The sequence below is a fragment of the Lichenostomus cassidix genome, chromosome 1 (assembly GCF_008360975.1).
Source record: "Lichenostomus cassidix isolate B80296 chromosome 1, HeHo_3.0, whole genome shotgun sequence".
Taxonomy (NCBI): Eukaryota; Metazoa; Chordata; class Aves; order Passeriformes; family Meliphagidae; genus Lichenostomus; species Lichenostomus cassidix.
In genome coordinates this window covers 11,321,422-11,349,060 of record NC_139479.1, presented here as the reverse complement: position 1 = coordinate 11,349,060, position 27,639 = coordinate 11,321,422, and the positions used below count along the sequence as shown (strand labels likewise).

The 27,639-nt window shown below is 38.3% G+C and overlaps 1 protein-coding gene across 1 annotated transcript in view; it reads left to right on the top strand.

Moving 5' to 3' along the window:
* IL1RAPL1 (interleukin 1 receptor accessory protein like 1) overlaps nt 1-27,639 on the top strand; it is a 660,453-nt gene that overhangs the window by 12,873 nt on the left and 619,941 nt on the right. The gene's annotated exons all lie outside the window — the stretch shown is intronic.

Below are 27,639 nucleotides of genomic sequence, written 5' to 3'. Positions count from 1 at the left end.
GACAGTTGAAAATACAAGATAATTCTATAGTTTGCTGTAGAATTATCTTGTGTTTTTTCTACCTAGATTGGCACAATAATCTTAGCTTAAAAGTGGAGGTTTTTTATTTATTTATTCTTTTACTGGAAATTCATAATATAAAGGTTATTGCAGGATAGAGAAAAAATGCAGTAAAAATATAGTACAGTAAGACTGTTCATATAATGGCATTTTTTTGCACCCAAAAACTTTAAATTTTGTTTTGAGGATTATATATTAAGGCTCTGATTAAAAAGAAAAAAACAACCCACACAACTTCCCCCCCAGAGAAAAGGGAGAGTGGCACACAAGGAAGAAAGATAAATTTTTGTAAATAAATTTAGATACCTATTTATTTAAGTCCATAACTTGTTTTAGAGTACAATTTGTATTTCTGCTTATCTTAGAGGGCAGACAGACCCTCTTATTATTTAAAGCTTATTTTAAAAATAGCTTCACTATGAAGGGACACGATTTTTGCTCAGTCCTTATCAAACAATAAAATTAAACAAAATATGCTGTCAAGCAACACTCACTTTCCTTTAGATAGTCAGAAAAGGTTAAAAGATAGCAGAGAACCATCACTGATCTCAGTATCAAAGTAGTATATGCTTCTAGGGCATTCCATAAAATTTAGTTTATGGAACTCAAAAGTTTTATAACAGAGTTACTGGAGTTTGACATATGGATTAACTGATTTCAGCAGGAGGTTCTGTTTTGTTGATGTCAGGAATTCTAGCTCACTTTTGCTGTTACCTGATGTGTGTGGTGCACAGCTTTTATGGTGAGAACACATGTGGAACAAGAACAACTTTTTTCAGTTCCCATGAGTAAATGGCTCAGCACACCTCTTTTTTTTAGTGAAAATTTTATTTGAAAACAAAGACATAGAGGAGAATATATCCTTAAATGGCCCTGTATTTTATGTGCTGTGATACACAAATAAACCCATGAATTACCTTCAGCAATGTGGAATTTATTTATCTCCATCAGATGAGGCGTTCTATCTGTCAGCAGTCACAGACAGTGATTGTGACATCCTGCTGCACACATGGCTTACATTATACAGAAATTCTGTATTTATGTCACACATTGTTCCTAAGATTTCATACCCCAGGTGAACAATTAGCTGTATACCTGCCAGTTAAGATAACTGAGCTCTGCAATTAGATTGTGTGACAGGTTTTGATGAAATTCAGCCTCTTTCTAGAGCAGATTGTGAGCTGGCAGTGCCTGCCTGGCTGACAGGGAGCATGTTGGGTGGGCACAGGGTGTGCAGGCAGTGGGGAAGGGTGTCTGGAAAACCACAGGGAGTGGTGAGCAGAGTGCTGCCTTCCCATCTTGTGCAGCCCTGTAGTTCCCACATGTCCTGTGTGGCAGCTGACAGGCATGGGGAAGGCTGCTCTGAGATGGATGTTGAAGTAAAGCTATTAATAATAAAGACGTTGAGAAATCCTTGGTGTTGGTCAGTGCCCTCTGGCATGACTTTGGTTTGATCACATCTTTTCTGTTGCATACATCACCCCTAAGCAGAGGTTTCTGCCTCCTTGGCCAATATCTAGCCTCAAGTGACATCAGCTCCCAGGTGAAGAAGAGAGCTTGGCTGGGAGGCTCTCCCTCCACTGCTGCTCCCTGGGGCCAGCTGGCTAGGTGGCAAGAAGGGGGACAAGTTTGTGCTGGTTTTGGCTGCAACAGAGTTAATTTTCTCCAAGTGGTAAAGAGCAGTTCATAGCCACACTGCCTGATGCCCTTACTTTTTAAACAGGTTGCCCAGGACTAGACTATTTGTCATTTGGCTTTGGATTCCTTCTCAGCCACCTGTGGTGGACTCCTACTCTTAGTTAGTGCTAGTACTGTTGGGTTTTGTCTTTAAGTTTATGGGGTTATTTTTAGTTTTGTTTGTGTGAAGTGCAGCCTCCCATGCATTATAGTTTTTTCAGACACAAAGCTGGTAGTAGATGTGTGTCCTAGGCTACATGCAGGGATGCTTAGGGATAGAGTGGAACCAGAGGGCTGTTCAATACAGACCAAACCAAGCCTGTCCCCTTGGTGTTAGAGGTGCTCCTTGGAATGAGCTGCCTTCCCTCACCTGTTGCCCTCAAACAGAAACCAGCAGTGACCTCACACCGTGCAGTGAGGATGATCCCTGTGAGGGATTTCCCTCGAGGATGTGTTGCCTGACTCAGATTCCCAGGAGCAGAACGGGGTGATAGCATTTCTCACCTCCCTGGCACACTGAGGGAACAGACACATTAGAGACTGTGAGATGTGAAGATATGGTAAGATGTGGTGTTTTGTGGTGTGACGAGAGTGCAAAAGACAGACTCCTGTCTGAGAAGATGGATGAGTTCCCTTCAGTAAAGCACTAAAACGTGTGGTATCCTTCCTCTGAAATGTGAGCTAGTAGTCACAGGCTCTGCAGTAGTTTCTGGTGATTTTGTTATGCAGATGGTACTTTCTGATTATCACATTTTAAGACTCACGCAGGCATGAAAGGGAATAGTGAAATGAAGAGGGGTAATCTAACTGAATAAGAAAAGCCTATTTATAAACAGATTTTTTTCTTCCCTGAGATAAATTGGCTCACTCTGAGCCTTACCCATTGAAGCTCAGTCTGGCTATATCTGGGTTTGTAAGATACCTATGCATCTTTATTTTACTGCCCTTTGAAAAGCCCCAGAAACACGACTGTTACCATTAACAAGCTGTGGAGACAAGTCCATTCAGAGCTGAGTACCATTCCCCTTGCTTCTTTTTTCCATCAGGCTGGTCAGGTGTGTGCCTGCTGCTCTCTGAATCAGGGCTGGGAAGGCAGACAGATCTCCAGTGCAGGTCCCATTTGGGGCATCAGCCTGTAACACAGATACTCTTCAGAAGTAAGCTACAAAGCTTCTTGGTCTTGCATACCCCTTTCCACAAATTGCCCTGCCAGAAAAGGGCTGGTGAAACAAAGGTTTGATGAAATACTTCCATTAGACACAGCCATGCTTTCCATTTGTAGGAGAACTGCACTGCATTCGGCAGTGCATCTGCACTCTAGCAGATGATGTTTGTTCAGCAGATTTCAATTAAAGGTGTTAGTGCTTTTAGAGGCCAAGCTGGACTTCTTCCAGAGCAGATTTTTTATTTTTCACTCCATACATAGCTCCATAAAATGTCTTTGTACAGACAAAATGTGCATCTGCCTATACCCTTAGAAAGCTTTTGTGATTAAATTGTGGAAGAAATTCTTTTACCTTGCCCTGTCTGAATTGGAAATAGTGTCTGCTGTGGGAGGAAGCAGACATTGTTGTTCGGGTTTGGATTGTTGTTCGGGAGTTGGGATTTTAATGTCGGTGGAGGAATTACTGTGATTTCTTTCTGTTACAAGATTGCCCATAATTGCCCAGTTTCCATTTCCCTCTGTGTTGTGCATGCTCAGAACCCATGCCACAGAGAGAGAAATTGGATTGGGGCAGCTGGGGAGCACAAGGTAATAACAAAACCATATTGGCAACACTCTTGACAGTAGCCATCAGCTGCCGCTTCCTTCTCAATTTTTCGTAGGCATCACAGCGGAGAAGGGATTTGAAGGAGCAGAGAATGGAGTTCATTGTCTCTTTAGTCTGCTCGAATGATTGAGGAAGGCTATAAAAAGCCACCTCAGGCTTAATTTCGTAGTAGCCAATTCTCACAAATTGTCTGTCTGTAGGAAGATCACAAAGCTTCTGCGATGCCAGGCCACCTGCAGATGTCACTGAAGAAGAAAACAGCCCAGTTTTCATTGGACTATCGAAACAATTAACTTGCTCAAAATCACAGTGGTTCTGTAAGTTTGTTTTAGCTACAGAAGAATAAATTTCTGCAAAAGTCTCCATGAGCCTTTCTGAATTCTGTATCATTAATCACTCCTCCCTCGGCGAAATCTCTGTTTAGAAAATAGAAAACTAAACTATCACTAATGAGGAGTTAAGCATAATTTTATATTACCCAGTATTCAGAATATTTAAAATACTTGGGCTCTTAGTTTGAATTTGGACTTTTAACCTCATATTAATAACCAAGTTTTAATTTGAACAATTTTTAATTTTTAATGTAGAGTTTGTGTCATTTTACTTCTGTAATAATCAGAAGGTCACATGGTACCAAGTGAAACACCTTATGACAATCTAAATTGAGTATATAATCATTAATACCTTTATCAGTCAGAAATAATTGAATTGTGAGTATTGCTCATGGATCACAATGTCTGCTTCTGAAAAATGCATTGACCTATAAATTGTCCTCCAGTAGCCATCCCCAGACTAGACAGGAGTTGCCAGAAGAAATTTGTAGAAAGATGTCTTCTGAATGATGGGTGTTTGCACAGTAAAGCTGAGTAAGAAGGCAGCTATTCAAAGCCTCTTTTTAAAGTTTTCCTGTTAGATCCTTTTTTTAAAAATACAGTTTTCTATTTCTAGCATGAATTAACATAAATTACATATGAGATATATTTAATTACTTTATTTCTGTCTAGTTATTTCCATGTAAGACAGGACACTGTTGGAACATAATACTAACCACCACATGAATTTATAGGCACATGTTCCTGGTGCCACATTAAGTTTTACCCAAATACAGTAAAATTGTTCAGCAGATGAGTGATTCCTGAAACAAGTTATCTTTGCATTTATTTTTAAAGATTTTTTTTACAACGATTCATAAACTTTAAACTGTTTGTCACGTGTTTCTCAGGATGTACTCCAGTTTTTAATATATACACCCGTTCTTAGGAATAGAGGACAGGGCCTTATTATTATGCAGTCCTTACTCTCTCTTAAAACAGTTTTCTTTTAGGTTTGTCCTTCTAATCTGGTTTCTGCTTTCAGGGCCAAAATAGTTGCTGGACGGCTCAGATTCAGTGCCCTTTAATTGACATGACTTTTCCTCTGACTCATGTCTGTTCCCTGATGGTATACAGAAAGAAATCATAACTTCTCTGATACTTACCGCAATAAGCAAGCTAAAATCTTCTATTCTAATTAGACTTCTGTTCCTCTCATGTACTTCAACATCCGCCTTTGTACTTGAGATCTGGGTTTACCTTTTCCAGGACACTGACCAGAAGTCTCTACAGTATACTAGAGGAGGTCTTGCTAGTGTTGTTTGCAGTAGATCTCCCACACACCTGTCTTCAAAAATACAGATGCTAAATTTGCAGCTTTCCAGTAATGTGCCATTCTGATTTGTCACTTAAAATATTGTACTTATTGCATGCAGGTTTTCTGACAGCTGTGCTTTGCTGTGAGTCTGTGGCTGCCCCAGCCAGCCTGTGATGCTTTACCACTCTAACTAAAGTGTGTATTTAATGCTGAGAATCTGCCTAGAGCCTGAACAGTAGCCAAAAGTATTGCCCTCTCCGCTCTTGTAAGCATCCTTAACAGTGGGCTTTCTTCTGGCAATGTGGGGGATGGAATTAATTGTTCATAAGCTGGCTTAAAAATTCATCCTGGTACCAGAAGGATAGAATATTTCAGTGCTATTTCATAGCATATATTATGCATGATATCATGGCAGCGACTAATATATAGGTATGTATGATTGAACAGGTCATTCTTGCTCGTGGAATCTGAGTAAATTCACTGGATCACCAGAAATAGTGGCATGTGTGAAGCTCAGACCTCATTGAGTACATCTTCCCATAACAAGATGCTATACTTCTCATTGGTTCCTATAGTTATCAGATACTATTTAAAAATCTCCTCCTCTCAGCTCTAAAACCATGCCAGAAAATCTGGCATTTTAATGCAACTCACAAACGCAGCTAAGAATTTTTTTTTTTTTTTTGTTTCAGACCTACAGAAACTTCACATGACATATGTTTAGAGACGCAATACTCAGATACTTCATTATTAAAAAGTCAGGAAAAGGAAGAACCATCCACTCACTTGGCATGGAAGGAGTACTAGCTTCCAAAAAAAAGGGATTCTAGGAAAGTCAAGTGATGGTAAAGTGTAATATCAGCATAATTTTAAGTGTAAAACCACCAGGATTTGGCTAAGTTTAGCTAGGAGTAATGTAAATGAGCCTTTGTAGAGCAATTGTAGCAAGCCCTGTGCTTAATGTCCTAAATACCTTTTTTGTGGTTCCTGAGCCTTATGGCCTCATCATGGACCAAATTTTTGGGAAAAAACACTTCAGCTTACATGCAATTAAGCTTTACTGAGGACGTAAAATTACAGTATAGCCAGCGTGAAACAGGATCATCAATGATGGTGACATCTGTCAGACACAAGAATAAAACTACATTATGAACCCCCAGCCATGATTGTATCATCTCATTTGCATAACCACTGTTAAAAAATCCAGTTAGTTAGGCACTTAGCATTTTAGAATGGCCTTTAAGCATAGGAGTGAGTCTAGGAGGGGCACCAGATAATTTTAAATTGTAGGATTAAGATGCCAGAAACCATCTGGAGAAGCAGCAGTGGCTGCAGTGGTGGATACAGCAGACCCATGGATCCCTTCTGTCCTCACCCAACCCATAGCTATGCCAGGGAGAGAACTAGGAGGGAATCAGTGGGAATGGCTGTGGATCCAGCATTTCAGTTTTCTTCCTGGCTTCATTTCCTTTAGTGTTGGTGCAGCCAGGAAGTCTAGCTGACTGCAAAAATGTAATACACAGTCAGTTTAAAAAGTACTTCAGAGCACCAGCCCCACACCACTTACATTCCAGAAGTTTCAGGCTAATAACTCCCTACATCCTATAATTAATTAGAATAAAAAAAGCCCCAGAAATTATGATGTGCCACAGAAAGAGAGCAGGAGAAATCAAGGGCATTAGGGGTGTCCTAGTATATATATGGTACAATGGTGAGAGTACAGACATAAAATTCTTTATTAAAGTAAATTAAGAAGTTTAAAAGAAGAAATTACTAAAGTTATAATATAGGAACAAGTCCCATGTTGCATAAAAATGGTGTAATTTTTCTTCATTAATGTGTAAGATGGGAAAGGACAGATAGGAAAAAGCAGTCCAGAAACAATATGTTATTAGCTACATCAGAAAAAGGAGAGCCAAATGAGACACATCTAGGTGGGGAGTGCCTTCACAGGCCCTTCTGTCTCACCACTGGGCATGCAGCAAAAATTGCTCTTCTTGCTAATCTCAGGTACATTTAATCAGCTAGGCAAAGGTGTATTCATCTGGCACAAGATGTAATAATTGCCCAAGGAAGCAGCAGGAGGAGGAAGGATTGCTTTAAGGCAGCTGTAGGAGTGTGGAGGAGCTAGCCAGGGGTGAAACAGTATTTCCAGAAGAGGAATGCCATTGATTTTTCAGGCTTATATTTTCTCTCCACCCCCTCAGGTAAAACTGTCTGGCACTTGCTAGTAGTAATACACCCATGTCAAATGAGTCTCCCCAGACACCACCTGAAGAAAAACAACAGGAAAGAAATAGAAGTTAAGTTTTATTTTGGTTTGATTTTATTTTGCACTGCAGAAATTAATACTGTGCATTTAGTGAAGTTAATAAATGTGAGTTTAACGTATTCACGGCATTTAGACATCATTTTGAATATTTTCAAGGTAAACAAAATCCACATTTCCATATCACTAGAGGAAACAAACTACATGTAGAACACAGGAAATTAGTATGTTTCCCCAAGTAGTAATTTCATAATATTTCTTTTCCAGTTTGTGAAAAAGAGAGGATTCATATTGCTCCATGAAGTAAAGTTTAAACCACGCTTGTATACAAAAAAAAAAGTGAAATGTTATATTTTAGGTTATTATGTTCTTTGTACATGAGATTCCAAAGAGAATCAATGCACTTCTCTCTCAGAAATAATTTCTCCAAAATTCATCAAAACAAAGAACAGAGCACTCTGAAGAACAACTAAAAAAAAAAAAAAAACACAACCAAAAATCCCAAATCCATCAGTTTTTTTGCTGGGTGGGTGAGTTGGCCCTGGCTGTTCTGTCACTCCCCTCCTGAGCTGGACAGGGAAGTGAAAATAAAACAAAGGGCACATGGCTGGAGAGATAAGGACAGGGAGAGATCACTCAACAGTTACTGTCAAGGGCAAAACAGACTCAGTTTGGGGAAATTAACTGAATTCATTACCAGGTGAATCAGAGTAGGATGTTGAGGAATAAAACCAAATCTTAGAAAGCACCTTCCCCTCACCCCACTCCTCTTCCTGGGCTTCACATCATTCCTGATTCCCTCTCCTTCCTTCCAGAGGCACAGGGGGACAGGGAGCAGGAGCTGTGGTCAGTTCATCACACATTGTCTCTGCTGGTCCTTCCTCCTCAAACTTTTACCATATTCCAGTTTGGGGTCTCTCCCACAAGAGGCAATCCTCAACAAATTTCTCCAGTGTGGGTCCTTGCCATGGGCTGCAGTTCTTCACAAACTGTTCCAGCACTGGTCTGTTCCAAGGGGTGCATTCATTCCTTCAGGATGAGACTGCTCTGGGGTGGGATTTTCTCTCCATGGATCCACAAGTCCTGCCAGGAGCCTCCTCCAGCATGGCCTTCCCACAGGGTCCCAGTCTCCCTAGGGCATCCAGCAGCTCTGGTGTGGGGTTTCTCCATGGGCTGCAGGTGCATCTCTGCTCCACCATGGATCTCCATGGGCTGCAGGGGCACAGCTGCCTCACCATGTTCTTCCCCACAGGCTGCAGGGAAATTCCTGCTCCAGCACCTGCAGCATCTTCTTCCCCTTCTTTGCTCACGTGGGTGCCTGCAGGGCTGTTCCTCTCACATTCTCATTCCTCTCTGGCTGTTGTTGCACAGCATGTTTTTTCTTTGCTTAAATTTGTTATCCCAGAGGTGCTGCTGCTGTCACTGACAGGCTTTGCCTTGGCCAACAGTGGGTCTGTCTGTCTGTCTGTCTTGTAGCTGGCTGACTTTGGCTCTGTCAGACAAGGGGGAAGCTTCCGGCAGCTTCTCAGAGAAGCCACCCCTGTAGCCTCCCACTATGATAACCTTGCAAACCCAATACAGCTGGGTCAGAGTGAATGTTGCTCTGGGTTGTACGGTAATTAAGCTGAATGTCAGAAAAAGTTCTCAATTACGAGTTGCACTGGGCTCTGTCTGCCTCAGCACTTTGGTTGGAAGCAGTAGCACAGTCTTGAAGGAATTCCCCTGGTTGTTCCCACTTCCCACATGTCAGCTCAGTTTCCAGGGCAGCTCCTGGATGGTGAGGAGCAGGTGGCCCTGTGGAACAGAGCACTGTTGGCAGCTCCTTCCCCTCTGCAGCAGGAGAGTTCAGATCCTGTCAGACATGAGTGGATCAAACCCCACACTGAACCTTCCAGCAGCCTGGAGCTGATTGCAAGGACCAGATAAAACCTACTCTGAACTGCAGTCTACTACACACCGTAGAGATCGAGGCTTATGTGATTTGATCTAATTATTGCTTCACTCTCTTTGCCAGGATTTATCTGATATTATGGAAGGGCTTGGGTTTGTTTTTTGGGTTTTGGGGTTATTTTTGGTTGTTTCCATGAAAAGGGGGAAAAGCCCAATGGTATGAAACCAGAAGAAGTGAAGAGAAGGTAATTTATTTGGGTAGTGGTAAATGCATGAAGGTTATGATAATGTGACTGGTAAGATAAAGTGAATTGAGGGAAGAAACACCTCTACCTTTATGGTAAAAAATGAAAATGAGTAACAATTACTTAGTGTTTTACCATTCGTTTAATCCTATAAACCAATCTGTCAGTAAATTAAATAAAATTTCAACAAAATACTGCCATGTGAGGTAATCTTTTTTAAGTGCTCACCCTGAATGTTTTTTTCTAGAGCTGCCATTGCTCCTGTTAAAACAGGAACATCAACTGTGGGCATGCACGTTCCAGCCTCCCCATCCTGCCCCTCTAGGTTAAAGGAGGTTTCTGCTCCTTCAGATGGTTTGTAAATCTTACAAGCAAATTTTCTTAAGCAGAATTTGATTCAGTAATTTGACCCAGTTTTGCAAATAGTTTTAGAAGAGCTGAAATGACACTTTGGCTCAAGAAGAAAAGAAAGGAAAAAACCCTGAAAATAGGAAGAGGAGATTTACACATTTCACAGCACTATTTTGTCAGGTTTTGTAAGAAATGCATTATATAATGCAGCCCTTTAATCCATAACAAGATTAAAAGTAATTGTTTTCCCATGTTTTGCTTTCCTCTGAGGCTGGTTCAGTACATATCCCATTGTTTGTGTAGTATTGCATTATTTAGCAAAATCCTCAGATATTGAACAGCTGTTTGTTGGATTTGACCTGCAACATTGGAGTAAAGGCACTACAAAGACAACAGATTTTGGCAGCTGTAAATTCGGTACAGCGGAACTACGGTATTTGCAAGTAATATGTTACTTGCAAAATTGCATCTGCTTGGTTTTGTTTCTGACTCTTTTTAAAGTAGCATCGTTTGCTAGAACCTACAGATACATAAGAAATTTTGGAGATGTTTATGCTGTTGTATAATGAGTTTGCATTTATTGCACTATACATTTCATATCCAAATTTAAATTTGGAGTTCTAAATTGGCCTGTACAATTTAAGCACTAGTTGATAGTCAATGCTCTCTTAATAGCAAATGATGTCTTAATAGTAAAAACACAAAGCAGATGTTAAATTTTAAATTTTCTTCTGTAAAAATATATTACATTACATTTTTTTTTCAACTGGCATTTGTCCATAATTTTAATTGCAGTAATTGCAATGTTGTAAGTGGAGCCCAGATGCAGTTAATATAACTGAAGGCCATTTTATGCATAAGAATTTATTGACACAAATTCTGTTCACTACTTAACTCCAAACTGTTACTTGTCTTAATAAGGTTAGTTGATGGTCATTCCTTTACTGAAGAGGTGTTAGATTAGAAGCTGGAAGATGGTGAGTTGAGGAGACTTCCCCAGCTGCACAGACAAACAAGACTCACTTTATTATTGCCTTAATAAAAGCTATTGAGCCCTGAGTACAGAGTATCTCCTTGGCACCTCGTTCCCAGAGTGCAGGGAACATCCCATTCTCCCCTTAAGTGGTCTGCTCAGCTACTCTTCATTTCTCTGGCCTGTTTTTCATTGCTTTCCAGCCATCCTCTAGTCTCACTAAAGAAGTTCCTAAGCAACTGCTGTGAAACTCTTCCAAAATAAAAGAAACATCCAGGAGGTGGGTGCTGCTCCTGAGTTCCCGTGCAGTGCAGCAGGGTCTTCACATCTCCAGTATGATGTATTTCCTACTAGGAATTTAACCATGACAACCATTTTAAGGAATGCTAATTCATGGTAACCTAAAAGGTGGTTTTTTTTAAAGAATATTTTATATAAGAGTGAGGAGCAAAATTGAACTCCGTGAAAGTCTTGTGGAATAACAGTGAAAAGGTATTTGAGTATTACACAAAATATTCAAAATAGTTCTAATGAATAGGTTTTTTTGGCCTGGTTCTCAAATAAAAATAAAAAAAATCTGTGCTTAACTACTTAATAGCCATTCAGAGAAATCTGTGCTTGATCAATATTTTTGAAGAAGGTTGCTTAATATTCATTGTGCTTCACAATGAGCAATCTAGAAAGAGGTGATGAATCACATCTCAGTCCTGAAACAAAAGATGACACAGTTGCAGTCTAAACTTAGTCAGCCTGACTGGGCTAATAATTCCTAGTTAACTCCTTTTGATTTTTAGCTGTAACTGAGGTTGATTGTTGCTGTTGAGTAGAACAGGGGATTTTGTTGTTCTTACATCTGAAAGAATGATTCTACAGGTTGCCAAGTGCTCTGGCATTCATGCAACATAGCACATGCTCAAGTCCTTAAATGCCTTCACTCAAGTCTTCAGTCCTTCTTGTTGGTTACAGTTAAGCAGATGAAGAACATTTTTGCTGGATGGAGATATAAATAAAGTTATAAAAAAATCATCATCCTAACACGTTTCTCTGTAAATTAGTATGCTGAATTAAGACTGTTGTATTTACTTTGCTGCCTTAGGGTGAGCCATTTGACAGAATCACTTTAGCTTTGATTTTGATTATTCAAGGATGGGGATTTTTTTGGTGGTTCTTTCTCTGTTACTATCAAGAAACAGCAAGTGACTTGCAGTATCTGATCCTGGAGAACATTTTTTTTTTTTCTGTATTCATACTGGAAAGAGCTTGTAAAAGGCTTTCTCAAGTAGCTCTTACTGAAGTCCCATTTTATGTTTAAAGTGGCCTATTTATGTTCTCAAAAATTATTCAAATATATTATTTTAAAAGTTCTATTTTTATTTTTAATTTATTTTCATTTAATTTTTTTAAATTTGTATAGCTAATGGAAAATGAAATACATCTCCCTTAATGATAGATATGAAAATCAGTGGACACTTAAGTTCTGCAAAACTACAAAGTTTATTTTAAATCTTGTTTTCAGACCTCAGAAAGGTGCAATTTTGCTGATTTAATCTGCTACGACTTTTTTTTTCTCTGTGCGTTGAAATAGCCACCATAAATTAACATATTTGAAAAAGAAAATATAATTCAACTTAAAATTAATTAAGATTGAAAGTAAGTTTTGGATAGTAGCCCCAAAGGAAAAAAATTACAATGGTTTTTGCAGTGGAAAGAGGATGAATTTCAAGATTTACTGTAGGAGAATGATGTAAATGAACACTTTTGAGACTGATGGCTTCACAGGCGACAGGTCCACATATTTCACATATTTGTATGTCCTGCATTTGATTATGATAATTTTTTTAAGGCTAATTTTTTTTATTTGATTTTTTGTTTAATTTCATTGGACACTGAAATGGTTCAGGTGGTAAAGAAACCAAACAGCTAATTTTAAAGTGCATTCCATAGTGTCATGATTAGTCAATTGTATGGAAAATGTTAATTATACCCTTTATGCCACAATCTCCCATCACACAAACTGCAGCTGGAGTGTTGTAGATGAGAAAGAGGGCCTGGCCGTGCTTTTTGCTCTCATTTATGGTATTTCAGTGTATCTCCCTCTTTTGCACAGTAGGGAAAGGTGATGATGATTAGGATCTAGCAAACCTGATCCATTTTACTTCATTTGAAAGTATCCCAGTTCTGCATAACCCATATTACCTTCACAGATAGGATGGATGACTTAATTTTTCCTCTGACCCCTTAAGAAAGTCTAGTTTGATCTATGACCTTTAAGATACTCTAAGCAAGGTACCTTTATTTAAATAGCACTGAAACTTTGATTTTTATTTACATGCTATTGTAGAAAGTTTTTTCACTTGCATATCCTGTTATTAAAATCTTTAAGGACAGTTGGTTTTTCTTGTTGGTCTTACCATCTCTATGCTGCAATGGTTTGCCATCCATTGAAGTCTGACAGATGTAATACAGGTATCTATATTTGCTATTGCATTTTCAGTGTAGATGTATCTGTTTCCAGAGAGAGTGAGGCAGTGAGTGAAGCAAGGTAATGGAAAGCAAACCAGGAGGTGAAGAAGTGAGGACCGTGCTGTGTGTGCTCCCATCACTCCACTTGACAGGGTGAGAGAGGAAGGGCTAAGGGCAAGCAGTGCTGTGATCTGAGCTGGAAGGAGACCAGGCTCACTCCTCCTCCCACCCATGCAGGAGCATCCCCAGGAATCCCCGGAGCTGCCTTTAAGCATGACAGATGATGGTGGAAAAGACAGTGCTGTTTTAATTAAAACAAAAGACAGCGTCTGGTACACACCGTCTATTTATAGCTCAGGTAAATATGTTCCTCTTTTCATTGACATCTTTAAAAAACAGTGAGGATCATTGCTATTAACATATGAATATCAGCTTGGCTTTCATGTGTTGGCTTGGAGCCAGTTCTATGAGATTTTAATGATGCTGCCAAGTTTATCAGGTTCTCTCATGTAACTGAGTTTATTCATGGTTATTCTGAGGTTATTCTGCAAGGACTCGCAGGCAGTGCCTCCATTCTAAGTGCTTTAAGAGTTACTGGTCGAGCTGATAATATTTGAGAATTAATAGCACTTAGTAAATGAGAAGTTCCCTTTTTTTCATGCAGAAAGAGTACAATATTCAGGTTTTGTATTCAGCGAGCTTCTGTTGAGCTTTCTTCAGTGGTAAAACAAAAATATAAAGAAAGGAAACAAAAAAGATAGCTGTTCTTTCGTCCCAGTAATTTAACTGGGTTGCAAGCATTAGTGGCAACAGTATGGCAGAGAGTTTGTTTGTTTGTTTGTTTTTTTGTGTTTATTGTAGGCTGCACTCACAAAACAGCTTAATTGAAATTCAGTGCAAGTTAGGTTTCTTCTATGTAAGCCTAAATTGGTAATGCTCGGACTGAAAGGTATCTGAGGATGAGGACAAACTGCAGAGAGCCTGTCATGACAGTGCACCTTGTGCACTAACAATGAAAATAGCAGTATTTTAAGGAAGAGGATGTTTTCATGTATGTTTTTATATTAATGTATTATTATTGTTATTTTTTGAAAATAGGAAAATATATTTTAAAAACCACATTTAATTGAGATGCTCAAACACTCAAATATCCTCATTTAAAATTTCAAACAACAAAATGGAAGGGGTCATAAAAATTGTCTCCATAGTATTTTTATTCTACAGCATATGTTTACAGTTGAATTTTTAATGAAAATTTATAGCAAAAACAAAAGCAGAACAGGTCAAGATATCTATGCTATAACAGAAATTCTAGTAACGTGCACTAAAATAATAATGAATCATGAAGCTTCATTGGTTCCAAATTTATTGTAAAGCTGCTTAGCAGTTTTTGCTGCCCAGGAATATGCATATTTATCCTTCCTTATCTATAAGTTTGTATAAAATTGGATCAATATTTAGCAACTGATTTAAAACACATGTAGGGTTACATGAACAAGAGGCTTCAGTTTACCTTTCTTTGAAAGGCATGCAATCATGTATTTTTTAGAAGGTATTGTACAGACAATTTTGAAGTATGCTGTCTCATATTATTTTCCTTAATTTTTTATTTATGTCAAGATAAATCTCTTTACTATTTCCATATTTTCACATTTATGCTTAAATTTTCAAAGCATCCAGTGTGAAATTTATGAAAGTTTATGAAAGGGTGGTTCTCCTTGACTAACCAGGTTTCCTTCTGTGGTGCAGTGCCATTTGGTGAATGAGGAAAGGGCTGTGGATGTTGCCTAAATGGACTTTAGTAAAGCATTTGGCAGTGTCTTCCACAGCATTCTGGAGGATGTGGGAACGTGGCTGCTCATTGCTTGGATGTGTGCAGTGTTCACATACTGCACACAACCATAAGATACACAGATACGATAAATAAGAATAAGAAAATAGCTGGATGGCAGATCCCAGAGATTGGTTGGGAATGGAACTACATCCAGGTGAGGCTGGTTCCCCAGGGCTCAGCACTGGGGCCAGTCCTGTTTAACATCTCTGTCAATGATCTGGACAAGGGGATTGAGAGCAGCCTTAGGCACTTTGCAGACAAACCTGCCCTGGGCAGGAGTGTTGATCTCAGAGAGCAGGAAGGCTCTAGAGAGGGATCTGGACACGCTGGATCGATGGGCCAAGGCCAGTTGTGATCAACACTTGGATGGGAACTTGGATCACAAACCCATCCAATGCTCCAGGCTTGGGGAAGAGTGCCTGAAAAGCTGCCCAGTGGAAAATAACCTGAGAAGATTGATCAACAGCTGACTGGTTACAAGCTGGAAGGGCTGCCCAGGGGGGCAAGAAGGCCAATGGCATCCTGGCCTGAAACTGTGGCCAGCAGGACCAGGGCAGTGACCATTTCTTTGTACTCATCACTCTTGATGCTCCACCTCAAGTCCTGTGTTCAGTTTTGGGCTCTTCCTTACTAGAAAGGCATTGAGGTGTTGGAGCATATCCAGAGAAGGGAGCAGGGCTGGGGAAGGGTCTGGAGCATGAGTCTGGTGAGGAGCAGCTGAGGGAGCTGGGGGTGTTCAGCCTGGAGGAAAGGAGACTCAGGGGGACCTTGTCACTCTACAATAACTTGAAAGGAGGCTGTACTGAGGTAGGGGTTGGTCTCTTCTGCCACATAACAAGGGACAGGACAAGAGGAAAAGGCCTCAAGCTGCACCAGGTGAACTCCAGATTGGATTATATGAAATACTCCTTTCCTGAAAGGGTTGTCAAGCATTGGAACAGGTTTTCCAGGGAAGTGGTTGAGACACATCAAGAGTGTGTTCAAGAGGTATCTGGATGTGACACTCAGGGACATGATTTAGTTATGGACTTGGCAGCACTGACTTAAAAATTAGGCTTGATGGATCTTAAAAGTCTTTTCCAACCTAAATGATGGTGTGAAATATTACATGCTAGTGTTTGTTTTACTGTAAAGAATTCATATATACCAAGCCAAAGTATCATGAAATTGTTGATGCAAAGGTTTGGAAAGAGAAAGATGTATCTCTTGTTAGTCACCTATTCTCTGGAGTGGTACTTCAACTGGAACCTATGACATGGAGTTTATCAGAATTTAGGTATTTCTTCTGTTCTTTTACCATGATGTATATTTTTGAATAGGCTATGGGATCGAAGAGGATTTCCCACATCTTAGAAAGTGCCAAAAAATGAAGCTGGCACTCCTAGGTACTGATAGATATTATATTTATAAAAATAGTATAAGTTATAGGAGGGACTTGTTCCCCACACTAGTAAGATAAGACTTTCCTTCAGGTTTCAGGAATTTTAGAAAGAAAAGTGGATTCTTCAAGTGCTGTAAGTTACACAGATCATATCAAAACCAAAGTAACACAAAACACAGATATTTTTCCCTGTGCTAAGCATCAACAGTTACAGCATGACTTTCAGGAGGTGCTTAGGTAAGGTGGGAATTAACCTCCCCCAAACACAAACATTTATAGACTGATTTTTTAGGAGATAATGCAGATTTTAATATTTGCTTACAAGTTGTTCATATAGTGGTTGATTTTTGCTGTTTGTTTCCATCTCTCACCACTTTTTTAATCAGCTTGCTGTGTATTTTGAGCTTTCTAATTATTTCCCTCATGAAAAATATGTACCTTTCTATGCCAGAACATGCCAATTGCAAATATTGGACTATCTTCTATGAGAGAAAACTTTATTTAAGCACATGTTAACATTTTCCTGTCTGCCATACTATGGCTTATTTCGGTTGCAACATATTAAAATACCCTGCTTGATGTTTTACACAGGGCAAATATGATTGTTAATGGGGGGACATCAGGCTTTCAGTACAATTTCTGTGGTTTGCTTTAAGACCTAAGGCTTCATAGAAGTATCAGACCTGACTGTTGTGTGTGCAGAAGAGCCAGAGGATGACACACTCCTGTAGAGAACATCAGCTCTCCAAGCACAGGGTGCCCAGATCTTGATGAACATCTCAGCATATCCTCACAGCCATTAGGGCTTGAACCTATAAACATAAAAATATTTATTACTACTGTAGGTAAAAATCTCACTTTGAGAGCTGGCAAGGAGATTTTTCCCCTCTATTGATCAAAGAGCCTGTATCAGAAAGGCTTATTTTCATGCATTTTTTAAGAGTTATGGCTAGGATCCAGACAAGTTTATGCTTAGCTTTCTTGGCATTCTGAATCAACACTGGCATATATGTGTGGGGAAATGGGGGTATAGATAGATGGTAAAACTAAAATTTTATAAAATCAATATATACACATAGTGTTTGCAGAGACAACATTTGGGGAAAAGGTAAAGTCCTTATAAATCCCACTTTATCATAGAATTGTAGAATGGTTTGGGTTGTAATGGAACTGCAGAGATTGTTTAAGCCAACACAGATGTCCCTAAGCAGGGACATCTTTAACCTGACTAGGTTGCTCAAAGCCCACCCAACCTCACTTTGAACACTTCAAGTCATAGAGAATCCACAGTTTCTCTGGGCAAACTGTCAATGTCTCACCACCCTGGCTGCAAAAAAATTGTATCCTTACTTCCAATCTAAATGTACCCTCTTTTAGTTTACTTTTTTGCCCTTTGAAGAAACACAGAATGGTTGGGATTGGAAAGGGTTGGAGGTCATCTGGCCCAAGCTCTTGCTAAAGCACATTTGGCTTTCTTAGATACAGATGACAGAAAAGTGAATCTTCTACAACAGGCCTGACCTTTCTGTTTATCTGTGTCACCTCTGGTGACTCTGCTGAGATAATTTTGGCTACTTTTCTGCTGGCACTAAGGATTAAATACAATTCAGGCAAAGCCACAAGGTTCCATTCTAGGCCCTCAAATTAACTTCAGGATAAGGTACTATTACAATACCTGCAAAAGATAGTAAGAGAAGGAAAAAAAATAGATGAAAGAGATGAGGAGGAGAGGAGCAGGCTGACTTGCAGATTCAAAAATGTAACTGCATGACTGGCAATTCAAAAAACCTTATTTCTAGTTTAAATCTGAGAGGTTTTGACCTGGAAATAATTGGTAAGAAAATTATAATCATAGCACACCATTTAAATAACTTTTCAGACTAGAGATATCTTTAAGTTGCAAATACAAGCAGCTATTACTTAGTTACACTAAATTAGCAGAAAAAGGTAAAATACATCTCAGCTGATATGGATGGTCATCTATTCCCACAGCTAAAACTTTCCATATAGAGTTCCAAGGTTTGGGTTAAAGGCGACTCATCTGACTAATGTCCTTCATTCTTTTACTTTTGCATTTGTTTACTTATTTTTAAAACACTAGGGCTCAGTTTCTCTGTTTTTTTGTCAATAGGAGTAGTGATTATATCAGTTATTCCCACTTCGAAAGTTCTTTAAAACCTGAGTTTCTTTTAGACAAACTTGCTAGCTATGGTTCCAGTATTTTCTCATAACATTTACTTTTTATTGAATAAAATACACATTTTGAGTGGACAAATTGTCATTGCATCCCCAGGTACTTCCTGCAGTGATTCCCATTGACTGGAGTACATGAGCTTGTGAAAACAGAGATGATCGACTGCACTGAGTCAACACCACACTCATTATACTACCAGATGCTTTTATTTTCACATAGCAAGAGGAGCTTTATGGACCACTGTTTTCTTTTTCTCCCAGAAGGATTTTTCAGTGTACTTATAATTCCAGAAATGAATGCTCTGTTGCATATTTAAAGAAATCCCTTTCAAGACCTTCAGAAATACAGGCTGTGATACACAGACACGCTCTTTATGAATGTACTGAACTCTCTGCGTTTGTTTTAAGAGGCAATTCTGGGAAAAACCAACAACAGCAACAAACAGCAACACCCCTTCCCCACCTTCTTCTCTCATGACAATAATATATTACCTGATTATTGTTTTTTGTAATCCATCATCCTTCATGTCTCACTGTATGAACACAAATAACACTATCTGAATATCACCCCAGAGAGGTTCTTTCTGTGCTTTCTCTGTGTTTACAAACCAAGTGTGTTGTTTTCCCTCACACCTATGTTATTATCTTTCTCTAAGTACTTGTTACAACTTGACTGTAATTTATCAAGTACCTGTAATGGATGTTGCATATTTGAGATATAGCTGAATTTCTAAAGATCATGTTTATTACATCTTTGGGAAGCCCATTGTAAAAGTTTATCAAAGCCTTTCAGACCTGCTGATGGCTGTGGGAATATCACCAGTTTACTAATGCATTCTGCTTCTGCTGGTCTAGTTAGCAAATGAGAAATGTAAAATATCTGTGGTACTTTGTACTTCAGGTTGAAGCTAAAGCAAGAAGCACAGAATGAACATGCTCTAAAAAATAGGCTGTGTTCTGCTGAATACTAAAAAGGAAACAAACACATGGATGGCAAAGTTATTGTTTGAATAAAGATACAATATTTCCTTCTTTTTTTCCATTCAATTGAATATTTTTTGTTGTGTCACACATAAACTTTTAAATATTTACTCGTGATTCTTACTATCCTGGATTAAATTCCGTTTTGATACAAGTATAAGAAATGCTATCACATTAAACTAAAGAAGAGAGGGAGAAATATAGATTTCCACATCTGTTAGAGAATTTATAGAAGTCATTAGAGCTGTAATAACATATAATTATATAGTTCTGACTGCAGTCAGAATCAAGACTAGTAAATGCTGGTATGCTAATAGCATTTCCAAAAAAAAAAGAACAGGAGAAAAAAAAAAGAAAAAAGAGTCCTAGAGTCCTAGTCTTTTTTTTCCTTCATGCTCATCAAACAGGTCAGACAGTCACAGATGGATGCAACAAGAGATGAGTATGTGCAAGGTCCATTTTTGCAGACTAGACTAGCCAAACAACTTGTCTGTGTCACTGTTCACTTGGAAGCAAATGTGATGTTTCTAGTATTAGTTAGAAATGGAACCAAATCGAAAATACTAGCAAGAAAAGTAATTTTAAGAGTGTTTAACCAGGAAGAAGCAAGTTAAACATGGAGGTCACTGCCTTCTTTACCTGTAAGAAGGATCTTGGATTTATGTACTTATTCCCACCAAATGAAGGGCATTTTGGTCTTACACTGCTGCATTGCTTGGAGCACTTCAGAGTGAGATCTGAGATTGGCTGCCTGTGAGAGAGGAGAACCTAGTTACAGTTCTGCTCTCTGTGCATGAGTCTGAGCTTAATATTGCAGATACACACATGAAGTAAGAGCAGAGCAGTGACTGCATAGCACCACACAGAAGGCAAGTGTATTTTCATTTCTTTTTCATGCATCATTTAGTGCTCAGTGCTGTCATTTTGCATATCTTTTAAATAATCAAAGTGTACAGACAGAAGGGAATTAATAAATAAAGAAAATGAGGCAAAGAAAGAATGAAAAGCAAGCAAGGAAACTTCTGTAAGTCAAGTACCAATTGGAACATTATCACTCTCTTGCACTCATAAAATGTCTCCACAAGTTTCAGACCTAATTTGTGTGTTTTGTAATGAGAAGGGGGCAGAAAACAACAGCAGGCAATTACATTCAATCCTTGGTATTTCCAGCTTCTGTCAGTTAGCTGGTATGTGATAGGATTTTTAAGACAAAGAAAAGCTAACTGGAGGAAGGATCACAGTCAGGTCTGCAGCAGCCTTCACTCTGGGAGTGCCATGCCCTATCACTGCTTAGGGAATGACCAAAGCAATAGTGCTTCCATTCCTTAGAGTAGTCTTGCTAAATAAAACTAATTTTAAATCCCCATTGTTATTTTAAGGTGCTTTTTAATACACAAATTACTCCAGTATGACATCATTAACACTGGCTGTTGTTATCAAACACAAATCTCTCCTGGACTGAGCACTTCAGATGAGAGAATAGATAAATATAATGGGGACATGGTTTCTCTGATCACTGCAATATGTTTAATAGTCCTTTGTTTTGTGCTACTTCTCAGAAAGGATCTTTGAAGGTAAGATTTCCATTTGCCATCTCCATGAAGCTCTTTTGTATTTCCTCATCTGTACTTCAGTTGTGTAGACTGCCTTCTAATAAATATTTCTGATTCTTTTGTCACTCATTTTGGAATAAATGCACTAAAAACTCTCTATATAACCATTGTATTAAACCTTTTACTGCAACATTGCATATTTCTAAGATTTTTCAAAACATCAACCGAGTGGTAATAAATTGAAAATTACACATTACTTTGGAAGAAACAAATGATCCTGAAGCTTCTGTTCCTGCTATGGAAACCCAGTGTCAAAATTCACAAGACAGACACTGCACCTTGACTGTAGAGAAAGCAAATTTGATAAGAAATCGCAGAAGGCCAGAAGACTTGCGTTTGAAAGAGACTGGTGGATGTCATGGGGTCCAACTTTTGCTCCAGCTGGAGCCACGTCCAGATGGCTTTTGAATATCTCCAAGGTTGAACATGCCACAGCCTCCCTGGGCAGCCTGTGCCAGAGCACAGTCACACTCAGAACAAAAGTGTTTCCTGATGTTCAGAGAGAACCTCCTATGTTCCAGTTTGCTCCTGTCCACTAAGGAGAGCATGACACACCCAGACACCAACATTCAGGAGATATGTGTGATAAACTCCTTCATGCTGTGCTTCAGGCATTCATATAGAACTAACATTTCACGTTGCTTCTGCATAGGTAAAGGAGGAGGTACTGTGAAGCAAGTGGCTGAACTTGATCACTCATGTTCTAAATGGTTTTCTGCATTGCAGGATATTCTGAGTAATAATTCCTTAGTGGTACTTCTTAAATTTAATCTCCACTGGATGAAACATTGAAGTATTGCTTGTAGCAAGAACTGAAATTCTGGGCTTATAGATGTGTATCATGGCTAAAAGTATTACCCATCAGGCCCAGTTTGTCATATATAGTGTATTTTAAATAGTATGAGAATATTGTAGGGAAAAATTGTCAGAATACACCACAGTTTGTTGATGAAACCATTAATCTTGCAGGACAGTGGTGTAAATCCAGTCTGTTCTCTAGTTTAAGCAGGGATGGGATCAAAGCCTGGTTCTTGCCAATTTTTAACTGCAGCTTCCATATTTCAACTTTAAAATTTTCCCTTAGTTGTGCTCCCTAAAGCCAAGAGAAGACTAAGAGTAATATCTTTCCTTTACCTTATCCTGTATGCAAGGCTTAAGATTCAGAAAGTTTCTTACATTCATGAGGAACCTGTTTATTTAAATCAGGCAGGCAGACACTGCTAGGTCTGAGGTGGCCAAGTGGGAAACTATAAAACTTGATATGCAGTGACAGAATGTCTTTGTTGACTGGGCTTTTTATCTTATTTGGTTCTGCCTTTAGATATGGCACCATCGAAAGATGATTCCCTTCTCTCCAAGTAAATAGCGCTAAATCCTTTCCAGCTCTTAACACCTTCTAGCTCTTACCAGCCAGTCTCCAGATATCAGCTCCAACCTCCTGAACAAGGCATTTGCCAGCTGCAATACAGTGTGCACCTTGCTGAGTCCCCCTTAGATGGAGAGTATGATAAGGCTGGAGCAATAATCATTAACTGATCACATATATGTGTATAGAATCTCTTACAGGGCCTTATTTCCATTTTGTGTTACCTTTATGTCGAGTTGTCAGAGTTATTGATGATATGTTGGTGTGGTTATGCAGAAGTATGTATGGGATCTAGCAATTAATTGAAATAAATTCCTTTATCTACAGATCATCTACAGTATTGCAACGTCAAATTTTAGAGAAACCTAATTTTAATTTAAATTTATGATACATAAGTTTTTGAGGTTAAGCAACATATGTTGTTATGACAAGGAATATCACATAATAGACTAACATTCTGAAAAGGTTCAAAAAAGTCTAGTGATCTTCATGGTGACTAATAGATTGCAAGTCAGACCTCTTCCCTTTCCCTCCTTACACCACCCCAACATAGAAACTGTTAGAAGCCAGCTAAAGAAAAGGCAGTAGGTATTGGATTCAACCCCAGACTTAGATGAGATGCTACAATTCAAAGCTCTTCTCCAATGAATGTCCCAGTAGAAATGCTGCTAGACCATTACTGATTCCAGAAATTATGTGGAGCATTGTCCTCTCTGGTCTTCCGTACTCATTCATGCTTACAACTTTCTTTGGGCATAATGTCTAGCCTTCCCTTGACACCATTTAAGATTTTGAAGAGAAGTGTTTCATAATGACAAAAATGAAAATTGTCTTACTAGATTTATTCATGAGATGTAATCTCCATAGAAAATGATAGTGTCTTTTTTCTGTATAGACATTGTCTCAACAGCCTCTATTTAAGTGAAGGAGCAGTGCAATCATGACAAATATAAGTACAACATGAAAAAAAAGTAGAACTAGTCTTAGCTATTCCTCAGCTATGAAACTTACTCTGTGGTCTTCTCCTAAACATCTAGACTGCAGAACAGAGAAAAGCTGAATAACAAAAAAGCTATTTAATTCGTTTTGACTGAAAACAGTTCCTTAAATTATTTAATTTCATCCAAGTTGTCTAAGCACTAGCAGAAATGAAAGATGCTATGAAAAGCTTCATAATGTTTCAGTTCAGATTAGACAGCAAGGAAGCATTTACTTCTTCCTTTAAATATGGATACATCAGAGATATAAAACAGGATAGAAAAAAAGATCCTGCATTACAAATTTGTTGGGATAAATCATGTATTTTCTGTGAAAATGTTTTTATATAATTAATTGTGAACCAGTTTCAAGCAATTTTATAGCTATTTGGTTCATGTCAGATAATTGTAATTAATGAAGGACTGAATATTCCAACACATCCACCTGAGGGCTAACAGGCTGAAAGAAAAAGCTTCCCCAGTTTTGTAGGTCAAGGTGTATTCAATCAACCTAGTAAGTGCCCTGGATATTTTCTGTAACTAATTGTATAATCCTGAGAAATGAGCAGTAAGCTCCAGGTTGGGAGTATTATCTAACACCTGACAAGCACATAATGCATTTTGTACTTTTAATTGCCTTTGATAAGCACTCTTTATGTAGTGGCAAAAGCCAGTCTAGTGTTTTTGCTTCTGATGATCTTGCTCTTGACTTTGTTGCTAAGGAGCCATAATGTAATAATTTCTGTTGGAACTATGAGGGTTTTTTTAAGAATGTAAAGTAAAGAATATGCCAAGCCACTATTTAAAAAATGTCCCTGACCAAATTTTGAAAACCTAAATGGGATTTTATGTAAGGTAGTCTTTGAAGTTACTGTGGAAGTGCTATGGTTTTGTAAGGCTTTTTCAGCTTCAAATAACTAAGAGTACATATATTTAGCACGTAACGTATCTACATCCTGAAGTAGGGTTTTAAAAAAAACTCATGAAAGAGAAATTGATTGAAAACCAAGGTCACATGTCCAATATTTAAATTTGAATGCTATAGATGTTTCAGTTGGATTAAAAAAACCCTTTTTTTTCTTTTTCCATTGATATTATCTTACTGAATGAATGAATAAGTTTAGCAAAGAAAAGATTGTACTTTCAAGTGCTTAAAAGATGGGAAATGTTCTTGGGGCTTAGAGGAATAGGAACAGAAAGATTCAGTAGGTGGCAGTCTTTCCTTTGAGTATTTTCAGCACCAAAATCTCTTAAGTTGCCTTTGAAAGCTGATGCCTTTTAGAATGACCTTACAATAAAGAGGTGCCCTCAAGTGGTTATTCTAGATTGGATGGGAGGCTTTAGAAAGATAGTGCTTGCCCTAACCAATTATTATATCAGAAAATTATATTCTATTGACATCCATTTCCTCAGTTGTGTCAGTTGGTTATGATTCCCTTTCCAAAATCTGGTAAATTTTTGTCTTCCTTGATACAATGACATTATCTCTCAACACTTACTGCAATGAATTTAAGAAAATCCATGTCCTTGTAACACTACAGTTATGATACCATGTATTGGTTATTTTAGAATCACTGAACCATAAGTGGATTACAAAAACTTGGGTTTTTTTTTTTCTGGATAGGAGTTGTACAACCTAGATTCACCCTTTCTTAGGAAAAAAAATCATGTGTTCTTAGGAAAACAGTGTGTTTGCCTCAAAGTAATCAAAGGGATCTCACATTTTAAGAGCTGACAGACACTTCTCAAAATTAATAAAAATTCAGGCCTTTTTCACAGTTGTGAACATGTGGTAGACACTTGTATCCTCATTTAACTAGACAAGATGTAAGAGAAAGTATGAGTATAAACAGAAGATATTTGGAATTGGTCAAATCAAAGACACAAACCTTCAGTGCTGATGCACGTGTTCTCAGTAGTGAATGCACATTTACACATATACAGCTTTGAAATGCTGCCCATTAAGCTTTGTTATCTTTTGTCTGTTCATCTTAATGATTTTACTTTTCATATATTAACTGGTGGTGTAAGAAGCAAGGAACACACAACCTTCCTGCAGTGATGCACACAGGGGGAAGGTGTGACCCAGTGGAGTGCTCTAGGAGGAGCCCAGAAATAGGTCCCAAGGTACATGAAATGTCAGTACAAACCATAATAAAGTTTCCAGTATGGCTCTTGTGAACCTCCCAGTCTAGCTCTTCTGGTAGCTGGCAGCATTCAAAGACTAAATGTGACTGTTGGGCACATTCATCCATGACAAAAGCTTTTGCAGATTTGCCATATCATTCCCTTTTGGTGTTCTTGAAGCTTAACTGAATTACAACTCCAGTACTAATAATGCTAAAGTGACAATGAGGTTTATTATACAGATACTTCTCTTTTACTCCTCCAGGCATTGACATAATTTCTCTGTTGAAGAGCACTTTTTCTTTAAAATTCATATTTGCAAGATGTCTCCTCATTACTTTGATTTGCAGTCTTTAGTTTTATTTCAAGGACAAATGCACACTTTTGTTCAGGCTAATTTTCCACAGACAATATGCTTCAAAGTGAGATTTATTTCTTCTCTTATACAATTAGTCTTTACATTAACTAAGTTTCCATTTTAAGATTTTTTTCCCTTTATTTGAACGTTTAGAAAAAGTGAAGGATTATTGAATTGAATAAATGTAGGAGCTGGGCAACTCTGTTTTTACTCCTAGTAGTTGTTTTTCTTGCAGAAAATATTCACTATATGGGCTGTGAGGTACTGAAGGAAAATAGTTGCTTTCATGCTGTAAGAATTCAGTTCAATGTACTTGTAGTGCCTTTCTCTCTTCTCTGTACAAAGTGATTAGATAACATCTTGGCACTGTCTGGGAAATAGGAAAAGTCGAGAATACAACTGGCCAGTTTCTAAGGTCTGCTACAGACAACACTGTGGAGCTTTCTCTGCTGGATGATTACATTTTGGATAGAGGTTGGGGCACTGGCCTTGCCCTACAGAGCCTGATATGATTCAGGGCCTGATTTCAGAGCTGCCAGTGTGGTGCTATCAAAACTCACATTAGTTCCCCAGCTTAAGAAAGGGTAAGTTGGTGTCAAGTTATCTTTATTGTTAACCATTATTATTTGAGGGTAAGGAAGAAAACTTAAACTGGGCAAATTGATGTGTTGATTAACACTCATCTGTTAGGAGTTTTGAAATGCAATAAAGATGGGCAAAAATACAGATAGCATATTTCTATTGTTTTGGAAAAAATTAACTTCTGTGCTATGTATGATACTGTCCAGTCACTGAATATGCACACAACTTATTTACTCATTTAGGAACAAGTGTTGAATTCAAAAACGGCCCAGTAAGAAATAAGAATCCCTATAAGGTTTTGCACCACAGGACACTTCGCTTTCTGGTCTCATAAATACTCCTTTTGCTAGCATTCTTTACCTTCTAATCATATAGCAGAAAAAACGTGAGATATTGCATAAGGCTAAGCAGGTTACAAGTAATAGTCTAGAATTCTAAAAGAGATCACACTTCACAAGTTGACATACATTCATATAAGATATTTAGATTTCAATTTTCAATTAATTAAAAATCTGATGGTATTTTCTTAACCCCACAATTTTTTAATTTATGATTAAAAAATTTCTTCCCTCCAGGACTTTCATAAATAAGACTTAACTCAGATCAGGCATCAGAACCTTGTCTGTGTTTGCCCTTAAAGAAGGTTTCAGTACCTTGCCTTCAAGACATAGGTCTTTGAATTTGTCAGGAGGAATAGCTGATTTATTATTACATCCTTTTGTTTGTGACAATAAAAAGAACGCTGTACTTACCTCATTCTCTCTGTAGATCTTTCAAAGGTTTAAAATTGTAGATTCCTTGGGAATGAAGTAGTGTGTGAAGAATTTCACACTTCTTAAAACTGCCCCCAGTGAAATGGAGAAGCTGATTACAGTCAGGTTTGCTTTCCTTGCATTCA